General features: G+C 34.6%; 1 non-coding gene across 1 annotated transcript; it reads left to right on the forward strand.

Moving 5' to 3' along the window:
* The first annotated feature begins 266 nt into the window (after positions 1 to 266).
* Positions 267 to 372, forward strand: LOC128284459 (small nucleolar RNA R71). Its single transcript, XR_008274885.1, has one exon. It is a non-coding gene; the product is annotated as a small nucleolar RNA R71 (small nucleolar RNA).
* Positions 373 to 20,470: the final 20,098 nt, after the last annotated feature.

The raw sequence follows: 20,470 nt of genomic DNA on the forward strand, positions 1-20,470 counted from the left end.
TAAGAAAACCATCAATTTTCTTATTCAAGAGTTCTACCTGATTAGATAGCATGGCGACCGAATCGAAGTTATAAACGCTGGCTATTTTCGTTGGCTTTGTCCTCATGACTTGCCACTGATAGTTATTCAGTGACATCTCCTCTATAAATTCATAGGCATCTTCAGGTGTTTTATTATTGATGGTTCCGCCAGTAGCTGTGTCAACCATTTGTCGAGTCGAAGGATTCAGGCCATTATGAAAAGTTTTAACCTATAGCCAAAGTGGTAACCCATGGTGAGGGCAACTTCGCAAAAGGTCCTTATATCTCTCCCATGCATCGTAGAGTGTCTCTAAATCCATCTGCACAAAAGAAAAGATATCATTATGTAATTTAGCCATTTTAGCCGGCGGAAAATATTTTAATAAGAACTTTTCGGTCATTTGTTCCCAAGTAGTAATTGACCCTTGTGGTAACGAGTTCAACCACTGTTTAACTTTATTCCTTAACGAAAAGGGAAATAACCAAAGACGTATGGCATCATCAGAAACGCCATTGATTTTAAATGTATCGCATAGTTCCAAAAAGTTTGCCGAATGAGCGTTGGGATCTTCGTCTTGCAAACCATCAAACTGAACAAATTGCTGTATCATTTGAATTGTGTTAGGTTTCAGTTCAAAAGTATTTGCAGCTGCAGCAGGTCTAACTAGGGGTGAGCATTCGATCGAATCGAATCGAATCAAATCGAAAATTTTCGAGTTAATCGAGTTTTCGAATCTTATTTTATCATCCTAACTTTATTTGAAATTTTCTCGAATCGAGTCGAGTGAGATGGAATTTGAATCGAATCGAATCGAATATATTTGTTCGAGTTAAGTTTTAAAAAAAATGACTAGCGTTATTTATTTTTATGTAATTTTTCAAAAAAATAATTTTCTTTAAAGTTTTTCAACATGATCATACAACAAAAAATTAAAGTAAATAAGTGAATAAATACAAGCAACACAACATCATCCCAAATAAACAACATTAATCCAAAAAAACAACAAAAAAAATACAACAAGATTATAATAAAAAAAACATAAGTAAAAGTCAAAGTAAACAACATGAGTCGAAGTAAACAACGACATTATAATAAAAAAAACATAAGAAAAAGTCCAAAATACAATTGAAACTTACACCACTCCAAACAAAAAAAAACACAACAAAAGTTCAATTAACCAACAATAATAACAAACCAAACCAAACTAATAACAATAACACATAAGCTCAAAAACCATTATAGAATAGTTTAAGTTTCTTCATGAGTCCATATAAACAACAAAAACAATACAACAACATTGTAATTAAAAAAAAAAACATAAGCAAAAGTCCAAAATACAATAGGAACCTACACCAGTCCAAAAAAAAAAGAACACAACAAAAGCTCAATTATCCAACAACAATAACAAACCAAACCAAACTAATAACAATAACACATCAGTTCAAAACCCATTATAGAATAGTTTAACTTTCTTCTTGTGCTTCAATCACAGTTGATAATCTTGAAACATCTAGTAAAAGTATTGATTGAGTTAGTTAAATGATAAAAAATGTTTGCAAAAATAAATTAAATAAACATTTAACTTTATAAACTAATGCTAAGTATGTTACCTTCTTGATCTTCAGGTATTTTGAATAAATCTAGCAAATTTAAAAACAAAAATGTTAGTTAAATTATGGGAATCCTTACTAATATAAATAATACAAAAGCTTATTTTATAAATTAAAATTTATATATTACCATCTTCCATGGTTTGAAGTTCATCAACATAATCTTTAAGATTGATGGCATCATTAGATTTCCGAAGCCAATCTTGTGTGCAAACCAAAGCCTCGACCATGAGAGGAGTTAGAGAACTTCTAAAACTATCGAGAACACGTCTACCCGTGCTAAATGCACTTTCTGAGGCAACTGTTGAGATAGGAATAGCAAGAATATCTCGAGCCATTTGTGCAAGAATAGGGAATCTAGGACTGTTCATTTTCCACCACAATAGTAAATCAAATGAATTTGAATTGTTTACTTCTTCATCCTCACCCAAATATCTATCCAACTCAGATTTGCTTTCTAATCCAACTTGTTTCTTCTTCTTAAGGTATTTTTGTTTGGCCAAGCCCGTTTTCATTTCTGACTGATCTATTTCCATTGAACTGCAAAGATTTGTTGAAGAACTAGATCTACCTTCAAACAATTCAATTCTCCCTGCGTTAGAAGAATACTCATTGAACAAGCAATGCAATTCTTTATCAATCATTTTCATAATGTCATTAGCAACATTAGGAAAAAGCAAGTTGACCCCAAAGTCCAAAAAACTCATTTTACATCGCGGATCAAAGATGACCGCCAAGTAAACTAGCATGTTGATCTTGTTTCCTTCACCCCAATACTTATTATATTTCTCTCTCATTTTGGAAGTCATAGAAATTATGTCTAGATCTCCACAATCTTGCCACCCATCAAAAAGACAATGTACATCCGTCAATACTTCAAAAAGTGAATGAGAGGTAACATGCAAAGATCCGGACACCTTCAATGTAAGATGATAAAAAGGCTCCAATACTTTTATAACTCTTCGAACAATTTCCCAATCATCAAATGTAGGAACTCCATCTCCAAAGAGAAGATCAAGAAAAAATTATGGTCATCACGTACATATGATTCAAATGCACGCTCATATTTTTCAGCCACCTTTAACATCATATATGTTGAGTTCCATCTAGTAGGCACATCTAAACACAATTGAGCCTTACTATCTATCATTTCTTCTTTTACCCGTTGGTTGAATTTTGTCAACCTCGATGGTGATGCTCTTATATACCTCACAAAGACCTCTAACTCGATCCACGATTACGAAGCATCCTTAATACCGTATTGCACAATGAGATTAAGAATGTGTCCAACACATCTCATATGAATAAATTTTCCATTTGCAATAGAAGCATTTCGATGATTGAATTTCTTTCTCAAATATTCAATGGCAACACTATTAGCTAATGCATTATCAACCGTAATAGTGAAGACCCTTTCAATCCTCTAATCTCGAAGACATTTTTCAATGGCTTGACCTATGCTTTCACCTCTATGAGCTGATATTGGGGAAAAATTTATAATCCTTTTTTGCAACCTCCACTCATCATCCACCCAATGTGCTGTTAAAACCATATAAGATATCCTCTGCAACGAAGTCCAAGTGTCTATAGTTAAACAAACTCTACTTATATCTTTTTCAAAATAGTTCTTCATCACACTCTTCATGGAGTTAAATAAATCAAGGCAATCCCTTCTAATTATCCAACGAGATGGAAGACTAAACCGTGGGCATGCTATAGAAAGAAAGCATTTGAAACCCTCTCCCTCTACAATTTTAAAAGGTAGTTCATCCACAATTATCATACGAACTAATGCTTTTCTAACAGCATCTTTATCAAACACCTAAGTTGATAAATCCGTTGTTTCTTGGCTAAACTTCACAAATGCTAATTCTGATTGCTTCGGATTAGAAATATTACCTCGAGGTCTTTTTAGGCATGTTTTCAAATGGTTATTCAAATTTGTTGTAGAACCCGAAGTTGATTCCATGGTGTAAGTAACATCACAGGTATTGCACCTTGCTCTCTTCTCCCCCTCTTTAGTCAAAAATTTGGTGAAATGGTTCCAACAAGCTGATCTTGGAGTAATCTTTTTTCGAACATTTTCATTGGTTGTTGTTTGATCATCTTTACTTGGGGAAGAATTTTGTGAACTTTGAGTTGAACTATCTCGCTTTGGATCACTCATCTATAAGTAAACATTTGTTGCAATCACTAACCATGACCAATAATTGATTTAAAATCAAACTTAATAAATCAGTTAAATTAAAAATCAATTAATATAATAGTATAATAGCATAAATTAATTAATATAATAGTACAATAGCATAAATTAAAAATAGATAGCACTTAATAACACATTATAGGGATACTAATTCATATTTGTTAAGGGTTATTGTACATCAAGTGGAATAGTGGATAAAGCTAAAATTCCCTGAACCCCCATCATCGCCCACTGTTGTAGGTTTTTTCTTCTTTAATCATTGAAGAAAAATTAGCTAATTCATAAGGAAAAAAATCATATGAGAATTTACTAATTACAACTTGAACCAGTAATACGAAATTAATTAACTAATTAACTCATTCATAGTAAGTAATACACATAAACCTAGTATCATCGGATCACATTTTGATGGGAGAATTGTAAATAAATTACATAATATTATTAGAAAATAGATCTCACTTGAAGGAAACTGAAGCGATACATTTTTTTTTTGGTTTAAATTCATATTTTAGTATAAATTTTATTCAAACTTGCTCAAATTTGAAGTAATTATTAGACAATTTTATATAACGATATTATGACTACAGGTTTGCCAATGAAAGACGCTTTGAAATTTAGTGTTACCATATAGCTTTGGACTTGAAAAGAAAAATAAATGAATTAAGATTAGAATTTAAAACATATGATACGATTATATCACTTAAAATTTAAATAAATATAAATTACTGTGGTTATAAGAAATTATATATAAATGAAAAGAAATATAAAAATTTATAGACGCACAATAACCGGATCCATGAGACCAATAAGGTTGGAAGAATCGATTATAAAATTATCTCGCACTTTGACTCGAGGGGCTAATATTTTAATACTAATTGATTTCTTCCAAAATGTTCTTCATACAAAATGAATTAAGATTTCCTCACTTTTCAGCCAAAACAAAATTATATTGAAGAAATAAGAAAACAACTTCTACAAGGCCTCAACAGATCAAAACTTTTGTCAATATTCCAACTCACCACGTTTGATTAGTTCTTCCTTTAGTGGTTCAGGTATTTGTCGAATAAAACTGGCCTTTGCATCTGCAATCAACTTCTTCCTGCACAAAAGTAGTTGAAGGTAAGAATCAAGGTTTGACATTTATGAAGTTGATACAAATTGTGGGGATATTATTGCAGTAAAAAGAAAAGGAATTAAAAGAAAAAAAGAGTGTGTAGTGCATCTAGCAAAGGAAATAGAAAGGCCATTTGTTATGTTTTACTCCTGGAAAATTCAAAAACTTGCTGCAAAGAAAAGGGGCATACAAATTGAAATCCATGGTGAAAAGGAACCAGACATCACATAGCATCCCTCATAAAACAAACATTACATCTCAAAATGACCATTTATTCTAAAACGATACATTATGAACAAAACCCGCAGCTTTTTTGCAGGCAAGAAAGCAAACTAAATTCTTGCAAACTAAACATAAGCTCAAATCAGTTCAATCACAGCAACACTTCTATCTCATTATCCAGGTCTATGTATGCGCATGTTTATATCAAGGTTGAGTAATAAATAAGCCTTAGGTTTGAAAAACAATGCTTGAAAGCATTTTATTGACTCAAAAGCTCTGGGGAACCAAATCAGCCTTGGCTTGGAAAAAGAAAAAAAAAATTCTTTCTTTGCAAGTATATGCTTTTACAGAAGTTTATCATACGTGCCAACAATTTACACCATTTTGATGAAAATCTACAGCAAGAAGAATGCATCAAAATTCCTAAAGAAATCATGAATGCAAAGTAAGCATAAAAATTAAATTACCCATACATGGGCGTATTACATAACAGTTCAACAAAGACAAAGACTTACTCAATTTGGAGTAAAGATTTTAATTTGAAGGTTGGAATGAATTAAAAGAAGAATAAGGATTTTAATTTTAGGGTTTTTTTTTTGAGAAAAATAAAGTTTAAGGTTTCATGGAAATGGGGGTTTGAATAAAGAGTTTAATTTTAGGGTTTCATTTCATACAAAACAGAGTTGAGGCGGGAGAATCAGAGAATAAGAAAATAATTGGAAATTGGAATTGGCTACAATTTGGGGTATGGGGGTTTGAATTGATTTGGATTTGGGGGAGGAATGGGTTTTGGGAAAATAATATTTTGGGCAAACGGGCTTGGGTTGGGGTGGGGAAAAAATGGGATAAAATAAATTAATAAAATATTTGGGCTTGGGTTTATAATTACTAAAAGCTTAAAATCTAAAAAAATTTAAAAATATAGTTTATATTCGGTTTATTCGAATTATTCGAGTTATTCGAATTCGAGAATTCAACTCGACTCGAACTCGAAATTCGAAAAAAAATCGAGTTGATTCGATTAATTCGATTAACTCGATTCGAATAATTCGAAATTCGAATTTTTTTCGATTTTTTCGAATTGAATCAAATTTTGCTCACCCCTAGGTCTAACTATGCTCAATTCAGTTCCTATTAAAGAAGGTTTAGCATAATCATACATAGTGCACGGAGCAGAATTTTGAGTAATAGCAATCGTAGGAGGTAGCGGATTTTCTTAGTTTTCAGCCATCTCCTCGGTGGTGGTTGAAGTATCTTCCTCTTGCTCTTTTTCTGTGTATCTTAAGTTTTGCCTTATTTCTCTTTGGTTTCTGTGAACTGTGCAATCGATCCCACTGTCAAAAAGTAATGGTCCTGACGGGTTTCTTCTAGTCATAAACTATAAAAACCTACTAGAAAAAAGGGAAAAAGAAGAATTAGTAATAAAAATTAGAGTAAAATTTAAATTGCAGAAAAAGTAAATGGCTAAAGTAATAAATATCAAGTGTTCCTAATATCTTAGTTCCCCGGTAATAGTGTCAAAAACTTGATACGTGATATTCGTGACAGGTTTTAAAAATTTATAATGAATCATTCTTGAAACTAACTATTATCATAATGAAGGCAAGTGTACCTATCGAACAGTAGTATAGCTTTAGTAAGATCGGATTATCGAACCCAAAGGAACTAAAAGTACTAGTATCAACTTTTTTTTTATTATCTAGCCTAAAAAATAAACAGGTTTTGTTTATCTAACTAATTAACTAAACTAAGAAATCACAGAAAGGAAATTTAGGGAAAATACTTTTTGGAAAACTCGATTGATTGAGACAATACCTAAGGAAAAATCCACCTAAACTTCACTTGTTATTTGACTCTGAATCGGACGATTTATTCATTCAACTTGTTTCGTAAAGATCCCTAAGTTATATTATTATCTCTCTCGAGACTAACAACGTCTAACCCCAGATTGAATAATTGAAATCACTTTCGGATTAACGCCCTAGGGTTGCATTAGCTCGATCTATGGATCCCCTTATTAGGTTTCACCTTAATTCGGCAAAATCTTGTAACGCTATCTCTAGGCGCGCAATCAACTCCGCTTAATTATGACAAATTTTCTCTTAGACAGGGTCTATTCCTCCTCTGAATAAGAGTTTAACTTGAATCAATATCCTGGAATATCAAAACAAGAATTAAGAACACATAATTAAGAACAAGTCAAATATTTATCATACAATTCAGATAATAATAACAAGATCTGTCTTAGGTTTCATCCCCCTTAGGTATTTAGGGGTATTAGTTCATACTAATAAAAGAAAACATCTCAAAAGAAAAAAAATAACAAAATATAAGAAAACCCAAAACTCCTGTGGGAATTTGAAGGGAGATCTTCTGTAACACCCCTCACCCGTATCCAACACCGGGACAGGGCTCGAGGCATTACCGAAACTTTAACATTCATAAACATACAAAACCGGGTCACCAATTTTGCCAAAAATTTAAAACTTCTAGAACATAAGCATATCGTCCCTTATACAGGCCGTCGAGGCCTATAACCTACATTAAGGCGGTTCGGTACAAAATCGAAAACATTCGGTAAACTTTGGGCGACTTAATAAATTTCTAGCTTTGGAATGTCACACGCCCGTCTAGGTGGGCTGTGTGGACTCACATGCTCGTGTGACCTAGGACACGCCCATGCCTTTAACACGTGGGCAACACTGACGTTTGGGCAAGGCCAAGATGCACGCCCATGGGCTCACCCCATGTCCAAAACTTGAGCATTCTGTTAAAATAACACGGCCCAGACACACGCCCGTGTGTCCTACCCGTGTACTAATTTAACTTAAAGTTTTAGATGCAGGGGACACATGGCCTTAACAGACGCCCGTGTGTCTGACCATGTGGACCTTAATAGGCTATTTCCCAAGCCTTTGGTCACCCCTTTCTACTACTTGTGCCTAATGGTTACCAAGTTTGAGAGAAAGCATGATTATACACTTGTAAATAATCTTAATGAAAATAGTTGTATGGAAACCTCATATCATTGGTTTCATACATTAATTGTTATTTCCTATTTAATGTCATGGGTTCCCATATTACATTAATCCAACTGAAATTGGCTCATTCATGTGATTCATTGCTAATTGATAGCAACCCATCATTTGTAATTAAAACCATCCATAAAATCGTAGGTCATGGCCTACTTAAATTAAGCCAATTTTTATGGCCATATACAAAGAGATAAGCATATTTTTACATGCCTTTACTGGGCAAATCAAATGACACATATAACAAAATACTCAAAAATACTATACATGCCATTGAACAAAATAAACAGAGTCTTTATACCAAAGCTTGTTTAGTTAATAGTGTGTTGCTTCTCCAACCGTCTTCCAATCCTTATGAGTCCTTGAGCTCTGTAAAACAGGGAAAAAGAGAGGGGTAAACATTTTCATGCTTAGTAAGCTCGAATAACCGAAGAGTAAACTTACCGAGTAATTAGCATACATCCATACTTAATTCATGAAATCATCCAATATGAAATGATTTCTTATCACATGCACTCAATCAATGAGTTAGTTACATAATCATGTATCATGTAAATTAACTAGATGAGCTCATCATTCAACATGTCATTCATACATGTATCCTACGTTAATCTCGTTGAGTTTCTAGGAAATCTTGATGGAATACCCAATATCCGTCAATTTATTCAAATGATCTTTCCATATATGCACTCCCGCGAACCTCACATCATATGGCGGGATTACCAGTCCAGGCTAAATCCCCCATTGTATGGACTCATAAGGTGATGTCGGGATTTCCATTCTAGGCTAAATCTCTTACAGACATACACCCTTTTTGAGCTCGGATCTGAATTACCAGTCCAGGCTAAATTCAAATCCTAATCGGATTACCCATCTCGGCTAAATCCACAATGCACTCATATTCTTCGGGAGGCTTGATCATTCAAGGAACACCCATCCAGGCTAGATCCTTTTCATACTTAAGATCAGGAATTACCCGTCCGGGCTAAATCCTTACTGCAAAACATGCAGGATCTCCTTCCACATGTAAAACATGGTTTATCCATCGAATTTCCTTTTAACCTCAACCGAGACGGTTATCATCAAGTCATTATCAAATATGCATTTCATTCATTTTCATGCCATTAATAATGCAATCATCATGCATTCATAAATCATACAATAATGCATATTAAGGGTTTACTTTAAGTTATCCGAACTTACCTGGTAACAGTTTCAGAGTTATGTTTTGGTTATTCTGAAACCTTGCTTTTACCTTGATCGACCTCCGGAATTTGTTCCTCGGGGTCTATAACAATAAAATTAGCTCATTAATACCCCACATAATACATTTCAAGTTTAATATCTACCCCAAGTCTAAATGACCGTTTTGCCCTTAACTTGTGGCATTTTCACGATTTAGTCCCTAGGCTCGTATAATGAAACACATACAATTTCTATCTTACCCAAGCCTAACCGAACATTTTTCTCTCTTATGGCAACCCACATTTTTCATTATTTTCCTCATTTCTACCACACATTTACATCTTTTGCAAAATAGTCCCTATAAGGGTTTCTCATGAAAACCAACTTGGAAAAGATGGTTAACACATTTATCTTTCATATTCCTCCATAATCCATCAAAATACCAATAACTCATGCATGGGTAAATTTTTGAACATGAACCCTAGCATGAAATATGGGTAGAAATGGAAAGAACAAGCTACCGAAATTTCAAAAATACAAAGAACATGAAAAACGGGGCTTGGGAGCACTTACTATTGAGCTTGAAAATTGAAGAAACCCTAGCTATGGTGTCCTCCAAATTTTGGAAGCTATGGGAAGAAGATGAGCATATTTTTGCTCCATTTTTCCCTTTTTATTTCATTAAAATGACAAATGACCAAAATGCCCTTATGCCCTTTCTTTAAAATTTCATCCATGCAAGCCCATTTTTGTCTAAAAATTTGGAATTTGGGCAAATTGATCTCCAAGACCTTCTAATTCATAATCTATAGCAATTTCATACAAATTGCTTCTAGAATCCATATTTTTTAATTTATTCAATTTAGTCCCTAATTTCCAATTGGACACCTTATACTTAGAATTTCTTCATAAAACCTTAACACATACATATACTCATATTCTAGGCCTCATAATAACCATAAAAAAAATATTTTGATGTTGGATTTGTGGTCCCGAAACCATTATTCTGACTAAGCCTTAATTCGAGATGTTACATCTTCAGTCTTAATGGTGAATCCGGCTTCTGAGATGGATCGATCGGCTTTCCTTGAGCAATTCCTTGCTTCCTCCTCTGCCTCTCCCGTCTAAGTGCCTCCTCAGGTGTTTAAATAGGCTTTGGAATGCCTAAGAGCCCTCAAAATTGGCCTTTTTCGAATTGGACTAAACTTGGGCTCGGCAGAGACACGCCCGTGTGACACGCCCGTGTTCAATTGCTTAAGGCCGTGGTCAAGGCTGTTAAATGGGCATGAGCGTGTGATGGACCCGTGTAACTCGTGTTTTGACCTTGCCAAAGGGACACGACCGTGTGGTCTACCCGTGTGAGGAAGTCCAGGCCATGTTGATTTCGTACGTTGGCCCATTTTCTCCGTTTCTGGCCCATTTCTCATTCCTTTCACTCTCTTATGCTCACCTAAGTATAAAAAATGAAATTAAGGGATTAGGAGCATCGAATTCACCAATTCTAAGGAGAAACCATCCATAAATGCGTTAAGCATGGGGTAAAAATATGTATAAATTACGGTTTATCAACTTGTTGACAAATTAATCATTTCGACACAAACTCTGAAATGTCTCATTTCATGCCCGACCACCAATACAATTGTTTCAAATCATTATACCTGTTTGTACTCCCTGGATGAACGGATAAACAACCACTGTGTGCCTTGTGAAAAATTTTTTGAATGAGCTCAAAATTCTTTAGCACGCAAATTCTACCTCAGAACATTAAACAATAATCGGATTCGATCTGATAGTCTGAATCACCTGTCGATTCGCATTGCACTCTTTTAACTTACAACTCGTTGTCACACTTCTGAGCTTCACAAATTTGTTGAAGAAATACCGGTTTAGCTTTGAATTTAGCCAAAATCGAACTATCAAAAGACAAGGTTAGTTGTATGTTCATCGATAGCAAAGTAAAAAATGAATTTTTACTCAACGCATCCGCGACTACGTTTGCTTTTCCCGGATGATAATCAATCACTAACTCATAGTCTTTCAGCAACTCTAGCCATATTCATTGTCATAAATTCAAATCTTTCTAAGTCATGATATACTTCAAGCTTTTATGATCAGTAAAGATATGTCACTTTTCACCGTATAAATGATGCCGCCAAATTTTCAGTGTAAATACAATAACGGCCAACTCTGAATCGTGCATCAGATAATTCTTTTCATGCAGTTTCAACTGTCTTGAGGCATAAGCTGTCACTTTTCCCTCTTTCATCAAAATACAACTCAAACCGTTTAGTGACGCGCCGCTGAAAATCACAAATTCTTTACCCAACTCAGTTTGAACCAAAACTGGTGCCTCAATTAACAATGCTTTCAACTGTTCAAAACTCCGCTGACATTTTTTGGGCCACTCGAACTTCACATCTTTCTGTAGCAATCATCAAGAAACCTTTTACAAAACATTAATAGTAGCCGACTAATCCCAAAATACTTTTGACTTTGGATACATTTCTTAGTGGTTTCCAGTTGATAACGGCTGAAATCTTGCTCAATCAACTCGTATACCTTTTGCTGAAACAATATGTCCCAAAAATCCTACTTCTCGGAGCAAAAACTCGCATTTACCGAATTTAGCGAATAGTTGCTTATCCTTCAAGGTTTCTAGCACAATCCTCAAATGTTCAGCATGTTCAGATTCATCTCATGAATAGATCAGAATGTCGTCAATGAACACAACAACAAACCTGTCTAAATACAGTCTAAAAATTTGATTCATCAAGCCCATAAAAACTACAGGATATTTGTTAATCCAGAAGGCATAACAAGAAATTCATAATGCTCGTACCTTGTTCTGAATGCAGTTTTCGGCACTTCTGAATCTTTTACTCTCAACTAATAATAACCACACCGTAGATCAATCTTTGAAAACACTGTTGCTCCTTTTAACTAATCGAACAAATCATCGATTCATAGCAAAGGATATTGGTTCTTTATCATAATCTTGTTAAGCTGACGATAATCAATACAAAGTCTCATTGATCCGTCTTTCTTTTTAACGAACAACACTGGTGCACCCCAAGGTGAAAAACTAGGTCGTGCAAAACCTCTATCTGTTAACTCTTGCAATTAAGATTTCAATTCTTTCAATTCTGTTAGAACTATTCTGTATGGAGCTATAAATATCCGTAATGTTTCCGATGTTAATTCAATGGAAAATTTGACCTCTCTGATTGGTGGCAACCTAGGTAACTTTTCTGGAAACACATCCGAATACTCACAGACTACTGGCACTGATCTAATCTTTGATTTAGACACTTTTTATCCAATACATAAGCAAGATAAGCTTTAAAACCTTTCCTCACATATTTTTTAGCTAACATCGATGATATCACAACAGGTAATCCATTCGATTCATCAAATTCAATCCGAAGGATTTCATTATTCTAACATTTCAATTCAATAGCCTTTCGTCTATAATTCACAAACGTATCATGCAGCGTTAACCAATCCATACCCAGAATTATATCGAATTTATCAAACGGTAGTAGCATCAAATTAGCCGGAAAACAGTAACCCCAAGTCATTAAAGGATAGTTCTTGTAAACTTTATCAACTAGAACATATTTGCCTAACTCTTACAAACTCAATAGACTCAACAGGAAAACTCTTACAAGACACTAAATTCATACAGATATATGAATGGGTTGATCCAAGATCAATCAAAGCAATTATACTAGTGTCATAAAGAGAAAATGTATTGGTGATAACATATGGTGATGACGCATCTTTGCGAGCGCGAATAGCGTAAGCTCTGGCAGGTGCTCTAGCCTCGGATCTCACAGCTGAATCTTTTGTCACACCTTACCACTGGTTACATTCCCCGTATTTCTAGGTGGCCTCCCTTTAGTAGCTATGTTACTCAGTCTTGCATTCTAGAATTTATCTTTCTCAGCTAACTTATGGTAATCTCGAATGAAATGATCTTGTGAGCCACATTTAAGACAACCTCTATTATTCATCCAGCACTCACCAAAATGTCGTCAGCCACACTGTTGACACTCGGGCTTATTATTTCTCACGCTGCCAACACTCGACACTGATGTAGCTTAAGTTTTAGAACTTGAATATTGCTTTCCACGATATCTGTTTGGATACCCAATCGAAGCATTCGAATGAGTGTATGAATCTCTTAATTTCTTTGACAAAGTCTGATATGGTTTATTCATCGATCTTTTTCTCGAATCTCTAGCCTCGAAATTAGCTTTTCTCTTTTCTTTGGCCAATTCCTCGGCTTTGCAAGCTTGGCCAACTAGCACAACAAAGTCTTTCAACTCTAGAATCTCGACCAACAATCTGGTATCTTCATTCAGTCCATCTTCAAATCTTTTCCACATAATTGGCTCTATGGAAACACATTCTCGAGCATACTTACTAAGTCTCACAAACTCTTGATCATATTCAGTTACAGACATACGGCCCTATTTCAGCTCAAAAAACTCTTTCATTTTTCATTGATAAATCGTTGACTAATATATTTCTTTCTAAACTCAGCTTGAAAGAATCCCCAGTTGACCCTTTCTTTCGACACCACTAATACATTGTGTCCCTCAGAAGTGAAACAGCACATTTTAAACACTCAGCCGGTGTGCAAGAAAGCTCATCAAATACCCGAATCATATTTTCAAGCAAAAATTCTACTCTCCCAGGATTGTCGTCAACATTAGCTCTAAATCTTCGGCTTAATGTTTTCGAATATTATCAACTAGTGACTTATTCAATCTTAAAAATTCCACACCTTGGGGAGCTACAAGAACTAGTTGGGGAATAGGTGGGGGTGGAGGTTGCTTAGCAGTCGGATTTGTTCGAACAAACTCCGTAAACCACTCATTCATCATCTAGAATAAGGCTTCTTTAGCCTCTCCTCCTTGGCTACCCGATACAAGCCTCGACTCTGATTACGCTACTCCGTGAACGGAGATTGACGCATTACTTTCAATATTATCAGCTACAGCTTGATTGGGATCTATTTACTATACGAAAACACGATTTAAACTGTCAGGAGATACACATTATCACAGGTTTTATATGGCATGTATAGCTAGAATCCCACATACGCTACGTTAGTCCGAGAATTGACTAAAACATAGCTCTGATACCAATAAATGTAACATCTGTCACCCATATTCAACGCTGAAATAGGGTTACGGAGCATTATCAGACTTAAAACACAAATAAACATACATTTCACAAACATATTTCAATTTCATGTAATCATCATTCAACCTCAATCATATTGTCCCTAATACGAGCCTACAAGGCCCAAAACATGTATTTGGGGTGGTTTGAGACTAAACCGATAACTTGGGAAATTTTTAGAAAACTTATAAAATTTTTCAAACTACAGGGGACACACACCCGTGTGGCCTGGCACACTGCCAAAGATACGCTCATGTCATAGTCCGTGTGGACATTCAAAATCGGAGCACATGGTCGTGTCCTAGCCCATGTCCGACCCCGTGTAACTCTCTGACTTGGGTCACATAGCCAACACATACGCCCTTGTGTCTAGCAGGTGTGCCTTAAGATATGGCCACACATGCCCGTGTGCCAGGCTGTGTGCTAGGCCCTGCCAATCATGTAGGGTATACTGACTTAAGCCACACGGCCAAGTCACACGCCTGTGTGCTAAGCTGTATGGAGCATACTGACTTGATTTTTAATTCAACAGCAGAGGACACACGGCCGTCTAACCTGACAGTGTGTCACACACGGCTGAGACACACGCCCGTGTCTCTACCTGTGTAGACAAAAATATGCTATTTACCAAGCCATCTTGCCACCCAAATTTATATACACCTACACAAAACCCAAATGGAACAAAACATGGCATAAATAGGCATTTAGATCAACTCCAATCAAGCTCAATTCATACCATTCAATACTAACCACTCCAAGTTACACAATTACCACAATACACCATTCAATTTCATACTAAACTCACTTTTACAGTACATCAAAAATAACCAATTTCAAATATGCATTATTTGCCTAAATTCACTAGCATACCAATATTTATAATTCAATCATTTGCTATCCACAATACCTATTATCAACAAGCATCACATAACCATCATCCAACACATCACACAAGCCATATGCACATATATATACATGATCAACTATACCAAGATAAGCCAACTCCCATGGCTATATACAAAACCAAACTTTAGACATTTCAAGCCATTTCAAATGTCTAAATTCTTTATCAATCCATGACCAAAATGAACATAATCCTATACATGTCATATATCCATAAACTTAGATTCAAAAGTATCAAAGTGATAGTTAGATAGTGTGATGAAGTCTTCGACGATTCCCGAATCTAAGCTAACTTTGATTTCACTATAAAACACGAAAAGTAAACAAAGTAAGCTATAAAGCTTGGTAAGCTTGTATGAAGTAAACTCAATTAATCATAAATACACAATTCAACCAACTAAATATATCATAACATAACTCATATTAGCTAACAAACCTTCCACATAATCAATCACAAGATTAGTTGTGAAATTCACAAGTTTCATCGATTCAATACTTATACGGTTTTTGTACATACCTCTACCATCTCTTACTAGTCTCATGCTTATCCATGTCTTTAACATATCCGTTGAACCATTCGGAATACTATCGGATGCTCAAGAATCTCGCACCCCAAGTGCCACAAATATAGCCGAAGCTATCTCAATCTTGCATCACATATAATTGTAACACCCCGTACCCGAGACCGTTGCCGGAGTCGGACACGAGGGGTTAACAGACTTAATTCCCTTATTTTTACAGTCCATTTTAAAAATTTCCAGACTAGCCGGCGAACTGCGTCACTTTCACCTTAAAAATCATATCTTGAGTTCCAAAACTCGAAAATCAGTTTCGTAAATTTTCCCTGAAACTAGACTCATATATCCATCTACAATTTTTTTTTCTAGAATTTTTGGTCGGGCCAATTAGTACAGTTTATTAGTTAAATTCTCCCCTGTTTCAGGGTTCGACTGCTCTGACCTTCATGCATTACGACTTATATATCTCCCTGTACAGGGCTTCAATATTTATGCCGTTTGTTTCTAAAGAAACTAGACTCGAAAAGGAATCTATACATATATGGCATGACTTCTAACTATCTCTGGTTAATTTATAATGAATTTCCTAAGTCCGAACAGGGAATCCAGAAACCGCTCTGGCCCTGTTTCACGAAAACTTTAAAATCTCATAAAATACTGTTCATATGATCGTTTCATTACTTCCCTATGAAAATATATTCATCAAGGTTCAATTACATAATTTATTCATTATTTAATTCCATTCTTACTATTTTTAGTGATTTTTCAAATCCACACCACTGCTGCTGTCAGTATCTGTTTTTAAGGTAAACCTTACCTATTTCATGGTTTTCCATGAATCAACTAGAGTTTGTCATACATAGCATCAAAATAATCATAATTAACCATTCCCAATGGCTAATCGTTACCAAAATTTCCATACCTCTCAATGAACAACATACAAGACGATTATAATGCTATGCTCAAAGTGTATATAAGCCATTTTCGCATGGCTATCCAAATTTATACAAAACCAAAGGGTACATGACCAACAACAAAAGGGTAGTCCTATACATGCCATTTTCAGAGTTCAACCAAAAGTGTACCAAAAGGGCTTTGATAGTGTGGACGACTTCGACTTGACAATCCCGAGTCGATGGTGACGAACCAAAATCTATAAAGCAGAGATTCAAAGAACGGAGTAAGCATTTAATGCTTAGTAAGTTTTGAGCAATAAAATTAGGCACAATGAAGTATAGCATTCATATAACTAAGCGGATAATTTCATATACACATATTCTCAAAAATCAGTCCTACTTCACATTTCCAACCCTTATATTCATACATAAGGGATCAACAACCAAAGGCGAAAGCTCACTAATCGATTGAGCGGATAATATTTAAACGAAATCACTACTCCAATGCATATCTGAAACGTACCTTATCGTTGGGATTTTCTGGCGTATTAATTGAAATTATTACAGCAAGATCGCTCATTCCCAAACCAAGTACCTTCGGGGTTTAGCCGGATATAGCTAGTCGCTCAAATGCCTTCGGGACTTAGCCCGGTTATAGTAACTCGCACAATTGCCTTCGGGACTTAGCCCTGTTATCAATCCGAATATCCATGCACATATCAATAAATCATGACACATCAATATTTCATTTTCGTAACTAGAATTCAAATACAAGTCACTTATCAAGCATTATCATTTTCAGCTCAAAAGCTACATACAAAGGGCATGATTTTGATTTGCTTATAACATAATCTAATCGAATCATAATCTAAGTTTCATTACTCGAAAACTTACCTCGGATGTGGTCGAACGATTTCGGCGGCTATTCGATCACTTTTTCCTTTCCCTTATCCAACTTTGATCCTCTAAGCTCTTGAGCTTAATAAACAAATAAATTTATTCAATTACTTATCCAACTTTACTATATACAAATATCTATTTATTTAGATTCATTTCGAACTAATACTAGGCAACCGATCATATATTCTCCCCATGGCGATATTCAAACATTGTAGCCAAAGAATCACAATTATCGAATGTTTAACTATGATCAGACATATGATATTACCCGTATGTCTTAAGCTAATTGCCGAACCTATTGCCTCAATTTGTGTACATATCAAATATAGTAATCCTTACTTGAACTATTAACCAACCTTATCAATGAGCAATTATACTTAAAATACCATATATATATATATATATATATATATATTCATAAGTGCATAGATACTATGTTACCAACAATTATTTCCTTGCTTAGTAGCCGAACCAATATACACATTACTCCATATCTACCCGTCACGTTTACTCTACTTAAACTGAATAAACTTGCACATAAGGTCCTTGGCCGAACCCCACTAAAAACAAGTCAACCAAAATCTTAGTATTCATCTTGTGTATAACCTTATTTACCTTCCAAAAATCACAAAAACATCAAACTCTTAATGTTTATGTACAAGGCCGAATCTTAACATGATCCAACCTCCAACTCATTCATTTCAATCACTCACACGGCATTTGTTCAATTCTTTAGACAAATCTATGTTTGGCCATTGTACTCATGAGCATTAAAATTTATAATTTGACTACTTAAACCCTTCTCTTCAACAATTCTTCATAAAACATAAAGATTATAACCCAATCTCATCCTTTAATAACTAAAACCGAATGCTCAAGCCATCACCAAGATTTGAAATTTTTGCCATGGGTTGTGTAAGAAATTAGCTAATTAACTAGAAACAAGTCTAAAATTTAAGAATCTAACACAACATACTAACCTCCCTTAAGCTCAAGGTGACCGAAACCTCTCTTCTTCCTTTCTTCAATTCGCCAAGAAGAACCAAAGAATGAAGCTCTTTTTTTTTTCTTCTTTCAATTCACGGCAATGAAGGGGGCAACCACACACATTTTTTTGTTTCTCCTCCTACTAACACTAATATTTTATTGCCCATGTTCTTTACTTTATTATTCCTAACATAAGCATTAACATAACATGTTTATGACATGTTTTGCCCATAACATTTTGTCCACCCTCCTTGTCATGGCCGACCACTTACTAATTAAGGGGGAAATTGACATGCAAGTCCACCCTTTTGATCTCATGCACTAATAGATCCTTATAGATCGACCTATCACATTTCAAAAGTGTCACACATAAGTCCTATTAGCTAAATTCACATGCAATTGACTAAATCGAAGCTTAAAACTTTCACACATTCATATTCATATATTTTAGACAATAATCATTATATTCAAATAATTTGGTGACTCGGTTTAGCGGTCCCGAAACCGCTTTTCGACTAGGGTCACTTTAGGGCTGTCACAATAATACTCACACTAGAACTATCAACGGGTCTGCTCACACAAGCTGACAAGTATCCACAACACATGTCAGATAACTCATCCACCGGTAGGACGTATGAATCAGCACCCGAATCACACAACCCCTAATGACATGTCATTCATATCCTAATCTATTCCTAAGGTTCAACCGAGATTTCTCACTTGCCGAATCGTCATCAAACATGTCCGTAGAAACATACTCACAATTTATGCAATATCAAAGCATTTAAAATACAATTATAACAAAACTTATTACATACAAACTTACCTCGAATGCAAAAAATAGGGTAATAAATCAATTAATTCGAAACCTTGTTATTTCCCTAATTTAAATTCGTATTTCACCTTTCTTGATCTAAATAATATCAAATTTAGCTTATTTAATTATCACTTTGTTCAATTTAGTCCAAAATATACATTTAGACATATTTACACTTTTACCCCTAACATTTCAACATTTTTATAATTTAGTCGTTATTTCATAAAATCACAAATTCATCCAATTCAACCAAAACCCATGCTAGCTAAATTTCAATTAGGTCCCTAGAAGTCCATAGTTTTCATTTATTTCACAATTTAACCCTAAGATTTACACATTTTGCAATTTAATCCCTAATTGGACATTTTACTAAAAATCACTTAACAAATGTTGTTTATTTAACAACAAGCATGCATTTTCTATCATAAAAAAAATCAAAACACACCAACCTTAATCAATGGAAAAACCCTAAACCTTTAATAATTTTTCAAATTAGTCCCTAAGCTAGCTAGATTAAACTGCAACGATATCAAAAACGCATAAATCATTAAAAACAAGACAAAAACCATACCTAATTGAGCAATGATAGGATGGCCGAATATTGAAGCTAAGAAAATGGCTTTCTTTCCCTTGTATAATTGGTTGGAAAAGATTATAAGAGAATAAAATTGTTTTGTTTTATTTATTTTACATTAATTTACTAAATTACTTAATTAACCCTTTAATAAACCATTAAAATCACTTCAACCATGTACATAAATGTCCATTAACATTAAAAATGGTCTAATTACAACATAAGGACCTCCACTAATTAATTTCATAGCCATTTAATACCTTTAGCTAATATAACTCAAATTTTACACTTTACACGA

Source organism: Gossypium arboreum, chromosome 11 (genome assembly GCF_025698485.1).
Source record: "Gossypium arboreum isolate Shixiya-1 chromosome 11, ASM2569848v2, whole genome shotgun sequence".
Taxonomy (NCBI): domain Eukaryota; kingdom Viridiplantae; phylum Streptophyta; class Magnoliopsida; order Malvales; family Malvaceae; genus Gossypium; species Gossypium arboreum.